This window comes from Bison bison, unplaced genomic scaffold (assembly GCF_000754665.1).
Source record: "Bison bison bison isolate TAMUID 2011002044 unplaced genomic scaffold, Bison_UMD1.0 scf7180017864314, whole genome shotgun sequence".
Taxonomy (NCBI): Eukaryota; Metazoa; Chordata; class Mammalia; order Artiodactyla; family Bovidae; genus Bison; species Bison bison.
In genome coordinates, this window is record NW_011494886.1 from 748,459 (window position 1) to 758,269 (window position 9,811).

Below are 9,811 nucleotides of genomic sequence, written 5' to 3' on the forward strand. Positions count from 1 at the left end.
ACGATGTTCTCGGTCCGGACGCCGAGTGCTCGGTGCTGCAGGGGTCCTTCGGTGTTTGCTGTCGGGACCGTTACTTGCTCGCTCATTCGCGGAGGAAGCCGAGAGCACGGACTTCTGTGCTGGCGCTAAGGTGATGGGATGGTCGTTTGCCGCCTCATTTTTTCCCGGGTGTAACTTGAGCTGTGAGCCTAGGTACCTTTAGGAACACAACAACCGACGACGGAATGAAGCCTTTGGGTTCCCACCCCGCTTCTCCTTCCACCCTGGAGAAGGCACCGTGTTAGCCCACCCTGCAGCATCCCCTACAGTTTTCTTCGATCCTCCGGCCTCTTTCTGCCCTGGCAGCCTCTGGATCGCTTTGCACTGAGCCTTGTCGCTGCCTTCCAGTTTGTGGGACGTCTGTCTCACTGTCCATGTTTATTTTAGCTGAGCCAATTTGTCTTCAGGACTTTGATTTATGTGTAAAATACCTGACTGCATTGGCCGTGCCCCGGCTGTTCTGGTCAAAATAAGCCCCGCGCCTCTTCCTGCCGTTCTTCCCACATGTTCTGTTACAGTTTTGTCACACTTGGGAGGTGGTCTCATTGTAAGTTCACTTCCTAGGCATCAGAGACTAGAAGCCTACTTGTTAAAGAGTATCGTTAAATAAATATCTCCGTTTCGTGCGAGAGACGTGGACTTAAGTGATCCTTGATGGAAGGCGGCGATTTGGGAGACTAAGGCCACCAGTCTAGCTCTGGGGACTAGCTCTGTCTTTTGGTGATACCGGAACACAGCAGGACGTTATTCATTCAGTGACTCCCACTTAGCAGGAAAGTGGAGAGGAAAACTTAGGCTTTGCTCAATGCATGTTTTACCTGAGACATTTTTCTGGTACATAAATCTGCTCTTGGGTGTCCGCATTTAATGAAATCTTAAAAGAAACCAGGAAGTTTAGCAGTATTTACTACAAGAAGAGATGTGTGCGGTTTTCTTGGATGGTGTGATTTAGAAGAGAATCCTATATACCCCTGTACCGTTTAGGTATGTCGGGGTAGCTGGTTATGAGGAAGGCAAAGTTTTCAAGAGATTGAGTGCCCCTTATAGGCTGAGAATTTCCACTACCAAATCACTGTCACGTTTAAAGCACTGCAATGACAGTTTCTGATTTACAGAGTATAGTATGATAAATGGCATGTTATCTAATCTATGTTGTTTCTGTAGTCCCACACCCCAGGTGTTTGGTTTCAGGACACAATTCTTAATGCTGTTACTTCTTTATATTGATGCAAGATTCTGGATTGAATTTTGTGTACTGTTCTTTTGCATTAAGGAGTATTGTGGAATATGGTGGGAGGAAAATGGGAGGGGGATGTTAACAGTTTACTATTCTGATATAGATTGTGTTAAAGACTAAAAATGTTTGTACCTCCAGTAAAGGTTTATCTAGCTAAGCAAAGCCCCATAGAAGACTGAAGCAAGGTAATATGTACAGGTAATACAAGGAAAATTGGGGTAATAATTTCATAGTTGTTGTGAAAGTAAAGTGTCATTTACTTTTTGAGGAAACACTTTGGAATTCACATGAAAGAAGAAAAGAATTTTTAAAAAATCTCCTTAATAATGTGCTTGATATTTTAGAGTCCTGAAAATTCAAGTAGTATAGGCAAATGGACTGTGATTTAGAGAGGTGTACATTGAAGTTTTTAAGAGTCATCTCTGCTTGTAGTTGTAGAGGCAAACACTAGCTTTGTATTACTGTGCACTGCTCATTTAAAGAGCTTCCTTTTTTTGGCTTATAGTGTTATAACACCCTAATTTGTGAACCCTTATTACAAGTTTTTTTCTGTCAACCTTTATTTTAGAATAAAGTCTTTGAATAGGGCACAGTTGTCCTGATTTATGGATACTTAGTAAGTATGGAGAGAAGGCAATGGCACCCCACTCCAGTACTCTTGCCTGGAAAATCGGACGGAGGAGCCTGGTGGGCTGCAGTTCATGGGGTCGCTAAGAGTCCTACACGACTGAGCGACTTCCCTTTCACTTTTCACTTCATGCATTGGAGAAGGAAATGGCAACCCACTCTAGTGTTCTTGCCTGGAGAATCCCAGGGACGGGGGGGCCTGATGGGCTGCCGTCTGTGGGGTCACACAGAGTCGGACAAGACTGAAGTGACTTAGCAGTAGCAGCAGCAGTAAGTATGGAAATGGAAATTTCTTCTTGTAACCTGTGCATTGATCTAACATTCATAGTACTACTTACAAGTTTTGGCATGTACTGATGATTGAGCTTAGTTTTATTTATTTATAAAATTGAAGTGTAGTTGAGTTACAGTGCTTTGGAAGGTGTTAGAAATAAGAAGATGTTTAGGCTTTAAAGAGATGACTATATGATGATTTATTAATTAGAATGCTTTGCTTATTTTTACCACATACAGATTATTTTTTTCTTTTTGCTGCTATTTTTGATATTCTGGTTACATATAGCATGGCCTTAACTATGCTAAACTCTTGGAGTATCCTCTATTACCATAATATCATTTCTATGTCATGCTAATTTTACTGCTATAAAAAAACCCTCATATTCAAACTAGTAGACATGATATTCTGAAAACTATGAAAAATTAATCAGATTTGCTCCTTTGAAGGGTGTACATTATCTGTCCTAGTTGAAGAACTGAAATTCTCACTCATCGAAGTTAGTTTGTGTGTGTATATGTATGTGTGTTAAGCTTGATAAAGCATAGGTGTAAAGGTTAAGAGGACTAGATTTTCAACATTTTCTGACTTGATAAACATCATTTATTTAAATCTGGAAGTCCATATTTCTTTATGATGCCAATGATCAATTCACATGTGATGAGATTTATCTTAGTTTCCCTTCCCGTATTTTTCTTGAGGGACAGAGAATATTAGCAGGGATATGGTATTGATGAGAGAGAAGATAGACTATTGACCTAAGTTCCAGCTCTTCCCATTTTCAACAAGGTTTTATCTTAAATGGATATTTAGAAGGTTATAGAAGGAAAAAATCTATTATGATGATGGAACATTTAACAGCACTTTCAGAAATTTCTTTATTCATGGCACTTGTTAGACACTAGAGGACACTGAATAAGGCAGAGTCCTGGCTTCAAGGAGCTTACAGCAGTATAATAGACGTAATGTAAACAGATGGTTGTAGGCTTCCCTTATGGCTCAGATGGTAAAGAATCCACCTGCAGTGCAGAAGACCTGGGTTCGATCCCTGGATTGGGAAGATCCCCTGGAGAAGGGAACTGCTACCCACTCCAGTATCCTTCCCTGGAGAAATCCACGGGCAGAGGAACCTGGCAGGCTACAGCCCATGGGGTCACAAAGAGTCAGACACAACTGAGTGACTTTCATATAGGACAGCTTGGTGTTTATGACAGATTTGTGCATGAGGTACTGTCGATTACCCAGAAGAGGAATACCTAACCAACTATGTAGAGATACTAGTGTAAACTGAGAAAAAAAAAGTTACCTAAGAAAAAATCAGTTGAGTTAGATTTTCTTATTGAGATAGGTCATTATGGTAGGTGGTATAAGTTTGCTCTTTGCACTTTATGGTTAAGATACTAAATAGGCAGTTTGAATCTGAAAAAAGATTGTCACTTACAGCTGTGTGAATCATTGGTAAGTTATTTAACCTCAGTAAACTTAAGTTTTCTCGTCTTTTCAAAAAAGGGTGATATCAACTTGCTTATAGAGTTCTTTTGAGGATTAAGTGAAAGAAAATAAAATAGCAGAATGCATGGAATATACATTCAAATTTTAGCATTTATGTTATTTCATATTATTATTAGGGGCTTCCTTGGAGGCTCAGTGGTGAAGAATCTAATCTGCCTGACAATTCAGGAGACGTGAGTTCGATCCCTGGGTTGGGAAGATCCCCTAGAGAAGTAGTAAATGGCAACCCACGTCAGTATTCTTGCCTGGGAAATCCCATGAACAGAGGAGCCTGGTGGGCTATAGTCCACGGGGTGGCAAAAGAGCTGGACACAACTTAGCTACTAAACAACAAAGACCAACCAACATGGTATTTGTCATTCTTAAATTTTACCCTGATGACTTGAATAACTGGGTTTTCAACTTGATTGCTTTTTTTATACTTTCATCTTTATTTTGAGTGTATAGCCCAGTCAGTGCTCTTGAAGTGTTTGTTAAATTTACCTCAGATAAGTATACAGACCAGTTTTCAGAATGTTAGGATGTAATGAAATTAACCCAGCTGTGTAATTGTATGGAATCTAGTTGGATGGTCCCATAATGATGTAGAATGTGTTTTAGGACTTGGCGGTTCTGTATGGTCACTTAGAATGTTAGTGGTTATATTGAAAAGTGTAGAGTCGAAAATGTGCAGTTGAAGATGGAGTCATAATTTCATTTCTACTTTAGCAAGTTACTGGTGGTATCAGGTTGGAGCCTATTATATATATTGCCCGTATCAATCTTCCTGCTTCTAAGACATATATAATGGCAAAGTGACCCAAATTTAAAAGGAAGCAAAAAAGAGCAAATTTTGCATTTAGCTGTAGTGTCCAAAGTAGGAATTGGGAAAAGCTGGTCAATAATATATTTGTGGGTATGGGTGTATTTACTGTTTTACCTTGTTTATGTCACTTATGCATATATATATGTGTGTGTAAAAAAATATATACATATATATATATAAGTGATTCAGCAACGCTGAGGTACATTTTGCATCTGTATAGTTAAGGAACAAAACTTATGGCTTATTGCCTGTTATTTCAAAATGATTGAAGTGAAGCTGGCTGTGATATGCTTGTTAAAAAGGAGTATTTTGGTATTCTGTTGCTTAGCCCTTAAAAAATTAGTGAGTAAATAACTTACTCCTATGGCATATTCTATACTCTATTAAAGTCCTCATAAAATTGGCGATACTGAATACATGATTTGTGAAAGATGTGGCATTTAATTAATAATAGCCAAAGTGAAGTGAAAGTCTCTCAGTTGTGTCCTACTCTTTGCAACCCCATGAACCATATAGTCCATGGAATTCTCCAGGCGAGAGTACTGGAGTAGGTAGCCTTTCCCTTCTCCAGGGGATCTTCCTAGCCCAAGGATCGAACCCAGGTTCACACTGTAGGTGGATTCTTTACCAGCTGAGCCACAAGGGAAGCCCAAGAATACTGGAGTGGGTAGCCTATTCTTTCTCCAGTGGATCTTCCCAACCGAACTGGGGTCTCCTGCATTACAGGCGTACTCCTGCATTAAAGCTATCAGGGAAGCCCTAATAATGGCTATTAATATGTAAATATAGGCTAAATTCAAAGAACCTTTAAGTAAGTAATGAGTGTGTCAGAAACTCAGATCCAAAAATCTCAGCACCATTAATGTCATACTTTTGGTTACCTTTTATATTTTTATCTAAAATTATCTTGAACCCGTATCCTTTCTTGAGTTTATAAAACTTATGATTTTCTGTTTTAGGCTCTGACATAGATTAATTATTTATGTAAATAAAATTTGTTGTGAATCTTTATCAAGGGTGACTTTTAGGTTTTTTCCTAAATGGTTCACTTATTACAGCATAGGTCATTAATTTAAAATTTCAGTGATGGCTGCCTCCTGTAAGTCTAGATACAGCTATACTGCAGGTATTATATGGACAAGAAAATGGCAACCCACTCCAGTGTTCTTGCCTGGAGAATCCCAGGGATGGGGGAGCCTGGCAGGCTGCCGTCTATGAGGCCGCACAGAGTTGGACACGACTGAAGTGACTTAGCAGCAGCAGCAGGTATTATAGCTGTTTCAGAAACGATATTGTATTGCATACTTATATTGTGAGTTTTACATGTTTTCTTTAATATTGCATCCAGGGAGATTATTTTACTTGCAGCCCTGTTAATTGCCCAATATTCATTCTGCTAATTAAGATCAGTAGGAAAGAAGTACCATGTAGTACTGTGGAATAATAAACTGGAATTTGAGATATGGTATGTAAGAACATCCCAAAGAAAGGCAGTGCCAAAGAATGTTCAAACTATCACACAATTGCACTCATCTCACACACTAGTAAAGTAATGCTCAAAATTCTCCAAACCAGGCTTCAGCAATACATGAATTGTGAACTTCAGATGTTCAAGCTGGTTTTAGAAAAGGCAGGGGAACCAGAGATTAAATTGCCAACATCTGCTGGATCATCAAAAAAGCAAGAGAGTTCCAGAAAAACATCTATTTCTGCTTTCTTGACTATGCCAAAGCCTTTGACTCTGTGGATCACAATAAACTGTGGAGAATTCTGAAAGAGATGGGAATACCAGACCACCTGACCTGCCTCTTGAGAAACCTGTATGTAGGTCAGGAAGCAACAGTTAGAACTGGACATGGAACAACAGACTGGTTCCAAATAGAAAAGGAGTACATCAAGGCTGTATATTGTCACTCTGCTTATTTAACTTCTGTGCAGAGTACATCATGAGAAACGCTGGACTGGAAGAAACACAAGCTGAAATCAAGATTGCCGGGAGAAATATCAATAACTTCAAATGTGCAGATGACACCACCCTTATGGCAGAAAGTGAAGAGGAACTCAAAAGCCTCTTGATGAAAGTGAAAGTGGAGAGTGAAAAAGTTGGCTTAAAGCTCAACATTCAGGAAATGAAGATCATGGCATCCAGTCTCATCACTTCATGGGAAACAGATGGGGAAACAGTGGAAACAGTGTCAGATTTTATTTTTTTGGGCTCCAAAATCACTGAAGATGGTGACTGCAGCCATGAAATTAAAAGACGCTTACTCCTTGGAAGAAAAGTTATGACCAACCTAGATAGCATATTAAAAAGCAGAGACATTACTTTGCCAACAAAGGTCCATTTAGTCAAGGCTATGGTTTTTCCAGTGGTCATGTTTGGATGTGAGAGTTAGACTGTAAAGAAAGCTGAGCACCAAAGAATTGATGCTTTTGAACTATGGTGTTGGAGAAGACTCTTGAGAGTCCCTTGGACTGCAGGGGGATCCAACCAGTCCATTCTAAAGGAGATCAGTCCTGGGTGTTCTTTGGAAGGAATGATGCTAAAGCTGGAAACTCCAGTACTTTGGCCACCTCATGCGAAGAGTTAACTCATTGGAAAAGACTCTGATGCTGGGAAGGATTGGGGGCAGGAAGAAAAGGGGACGACAGAGGATGAGATGGCTGGATGGCATCACTGACTCGATGGACGTGAGTTTGAATGAACTCCGGGAGGCCTGGTGATGGACAGGGAGGCCTTGTGTGCTGCGATTCATGGGGTTGCAAAGAGTTGGACATGACTGAGCGACTGAACTGAACTGATGTAAGAACAAACCAGCTCATAACTGGTTTAAATGACAAAGAATTGACAGCGTTTCTGATGATTATTTTGTAGCTGTGAGATATTTAATTATACTTGTGACTCTATAGATAGGAGAGGTTATAATATTTTCTTTTTTTTACTTTTTGTGGTTTCCTTTAATAGGAAGTTAATAGTTTAATAGTTTTTTTTTTTTAATAGGTTGGCTGTTATATCAGTAGAGGCGCTTTACTTTAAGCTGTTAGATTTCTTCAGAAGTAAAACTTTTGAAAAGGAGGAGGGTATATCTATAAATCACTATTCTCAGCTACCCAGGGTCAGCCAAAGTACAGTGTGTTGATAGGTTCAAATACTAGTTACTAGGAAATCTTTTTCAAAACAACATCCCAGACCCCACTGTGGACTAACTGGATCAGGAATTTTGCAAGGGGGTGGAGAGTGGAGCCTGGTGATTGGGGCATTTGTAGTTTAAGAGACATATTCAGTTGATTGTTTCTTCCTTTGATGAATACTATTTATTATAGCATATTTATATTTGATTTGACCAGATGTGGTCATTATTTTGTTTACTGTTGTATCTTATATGCCAAGTATGCAGTGGGTACTCAGATTTCTTTATAGCAAGAGCTTAACAACAAAATAAAATTTAGTCTAACCCATCAGTGTCCCAATAGAGATCTGTGAACTATATACATAGTTTTAAGTTATCCTAATGCCACATTAAAAAAATAATGAAAAGAACATGTGAAATTAATATATTTTATTTAACACAGTATAACCAAAATGTTATTTAGCATGCAGTTGATATTTAAAAATTGAGATATTTTACTTTTTTTTTCCTTTTGTAGTAAGTCTTTGAAATCTGATGTGTACTATACCCTTACAGATTGTTGTTTGGATAAGCTGTATTTTCATGTATTCAGAAGTCAGGTGTGGCTGGCGATTACCATATTGGACAGTGTAGGTCTAAACTATGTGTGGTCTCCAAAGTAGGTTATACCCTTCTCTGGTACTTACTCAGAAGGCCTAAAATGATATTACTCTTCCTTCTTATCTAGTCCAATTCTGGAGCTCCCAGTTTGAAATTAATTTTCTCCATGAGTACTTCCTTCACCACTTCTTTCATACAGTGAGCTTTTTTCTTTCTAAAGTAGTTACTCTTGTTACTCATTATTTAGTAATGTAATTGTGAGTTGTTCTATGATGTGTGTTCTTTGCAGTAAAGACTTTGCCTCAAGCTTCACTGTATGCATCCTAGCACCTATTACAGAATAAACACAGTTATTTTTTAAGCTTATAGATTTTTAACATGTCAGGGAGGGAGAAATTTTTCTCTGCCCTTCTAGTTTCTCCTGTGTGGTCTGAATTACATTCACATGAGACAGATTAAAAGGAGAAAATAAAATAGAAGTTTGATGCCATGTATACATGGAAGAGACTCAGGAAACTGCTTAAATGAAAGTCGCTCAGTCGAGTCTGACTCTTTGGGGTGCCATGGACTCTATAGTTCATGGAATTCTCCAGGCAAGAATACTCGAAGGGGTAGCAGTTCCCTTCTCCAGGGTATCTTCCCAACCCAGGTCTCCTACATTGTAGGCGGATTGTTTACTGGCTGAGCCACTGGGGAAGCCCTTCCAGGAAACGGCCTAACCCTCACATTAAATACCAACTTTGGCTACAGACAAAACAGGGTACTGGAGGTAGTGATTTGGGACTTCAAAGGGGAGAAAGGCAACTCACATAAAGATGTAAAACAAATGTTTGCTGGGCCTTGTAGACACAATGGGAACAGAGAGAGGACTCTGATCTCTAGGCCATGCAGAGGTTCCCCACTACACTTTGCCTTTACTTTTTACAGATAACTGGCCATAGCTCAGTAACAGGCCCTTTATCTAAAAAAACTTTTTAGGCAATTAGGGGGAAGGTCAAAATTTCTTTCTGTCTTTTGGTCCTTGGTTGTTTTCAGCTCACAATAATCCTGTGCCAGAGACATTATTGGGGAGCAACTTCTGCTCCCAAACATTTGCTTTTTTCCCTGTTTTAGAATTGACCAAATTTGCTATACAACAAAAGGGTATCAAGAGAATACTTAGCTTATGATTTCATCTTCCATGTTGAAATAAGATAATAAAACAATAATAGCTATAATAAATAGCTACAAAAACTTCTGTGAATTGACTTCATTTCCTATCTGATCCTAGCTATCTTTCAAATCCTGAGTCCCTGGAGCAAATTCTGTTCATCTTTTCATGCTTTTAGAGCAATGTTTTCCAAAGTGTTTAATAGAACCCTAGTTTCTGGAAAAAAGTGCCATGGTTGAATATATTTGGGAATGGGAAAAACTAATCATGTAACCTCCTCCCTCATGGAAAATCACTATGTGCATTAGTTTATTAATGGCTTAAGAAATTCTTCAGTAAAATATCCTTTTCTGCAGTTAATTAAACAGTCTGTTTTTGCTGCAGAAGCTTTGTTGTACAGAACACACTATAGGGAATGTATTCTTTTTTTTTTTTT

At 38.9% G+C, this 9,811-nt stretch overlaps 1 protein-coding gene across 2 annotated transcripts in view; it reads left to right on the forward strand.

Moving 5' to 3' along the window:
- PVRL3 (poliovirus receptor-related 3) overlaps positions 1–9,811 on the forward strand; it is a 136,339-nt gene that overhangs the window by 419 nt on the left and 126,109 nt on the right. The window lies entirely within an intron of this gene.